Source organism: Ammodytes marinus, assembly GCF_949987685.1.
Source record: "Ammodytes marinus genome assembly, chromosome: 1".
In the NCBI taxonomy this organism is placed as follows: domain Eukaryota; kingdom Metazoa; phylum Chordata; class Actinopteri; order Uranoscopiformes; family Ammodytidae; genus Ammodytes; species Ammodytes marinus.
This window is the reverse complement of record NC_137230.1, coordinates 2,074,701-2,075,552: the sequence shown is the minus strand read 5'-3', so window position 1 is coordinate 2,075,552 and position 852 is coordinate 2,074,701. Positions and strand designations below refer to the sequence as shown.

The window sequence follows — 852 nt, the reverse complement described above, 5'->3', positions numbered from 1 at the left end:
GAAAAGAGGGAGAGTCTCCCCTGACTGCATTAGGAAAGCCTCCAGCCTTTGTGATTCCTTTTGATCAAATCTCTGTGAAAGATGAGTGTCATGCCCTCTTCCAGCCAGCTGTGAGGGGACTGCCCTGTGACTTGGAGGGGGTAGAAGTGTGTGTGTGTGTGTGTGTGTGTGTGTGTGTGTGTGTGTGTGTGTGTGTGTGTGTGTGTGTGTGTGTGTGTGTGTGTGTGTGTGTGTGTGTGTGTGTGTGTGTGTGTGTGTGTGTGTGTGTGTGTGTGTGTGTGTGTGTGTGTGTGTGTGTGTGTGTGTGTGTGTGTGTGTGTGTGCAGGTCTAGGGAGGAAGTGCAGGCAGCTCCTGAGGTGAGAATGCCGAGTGGGAGGATCTCATTCCAATCCCCTGTGCCCAGTTTCAACACACACACATACACATGCACACAGACTCAGACACATACACACAGAACATCTTGAGTAGTTTAGAGCCAGTCCGAGGCAACATTAGAGGAGAGAAAAGCAGCAGAGGAGGCATGTGTGTCTGTGTGTGTGCATGTGTGTGTGTGCAATGAGAGTAAAAGCCCAGTGACCACCACTACTACTTTTTGTGCTGGAGTGTGTGTGTGTGTGTGTGTGTGTGTGTGTGTGTGTGTGTGTGTGTGTGTGTGTGTGTGTGTGTGTGTGTGTGTGTGTGTGTGTGTGTGTGTGTGAGGAGCAGAGTACATGTGTGTCTGTGTTGTTGAAGGAGATGCTGCTGGGTGTGATGGCTCTCTTGCGTTAGTACTTGTGCGGACAGGAGAGAGAGTTGGAGCCAGTTGTTTTGTGGGACTCACTCGTGAGGGAATGGCCAACTCCACCACGGTA

The 852-nt window shown here is 50.8% G+C and overlaps 1 protein-coding gene across 1 annotated transcript in view; it reads left to right on the top strand.

The window, feature by feature from the left end:
• The first annotated feature begins 501 nt into the window (after positions 1-501).
• Positions 502-852, top strand: part of bnc1 (basonuclin zinc finger protein 1) — a 20,960-nt gene continuing 20,609 nt past the window's right edge. The window contains exon 1 of the mRNA XM_080052841.1: positions 502-852. This exon is cut by the window's right edge and continues 36 nt beyond it. The gene's annotated coding sequence lies outside the window, so the exon portion shown is untranslated.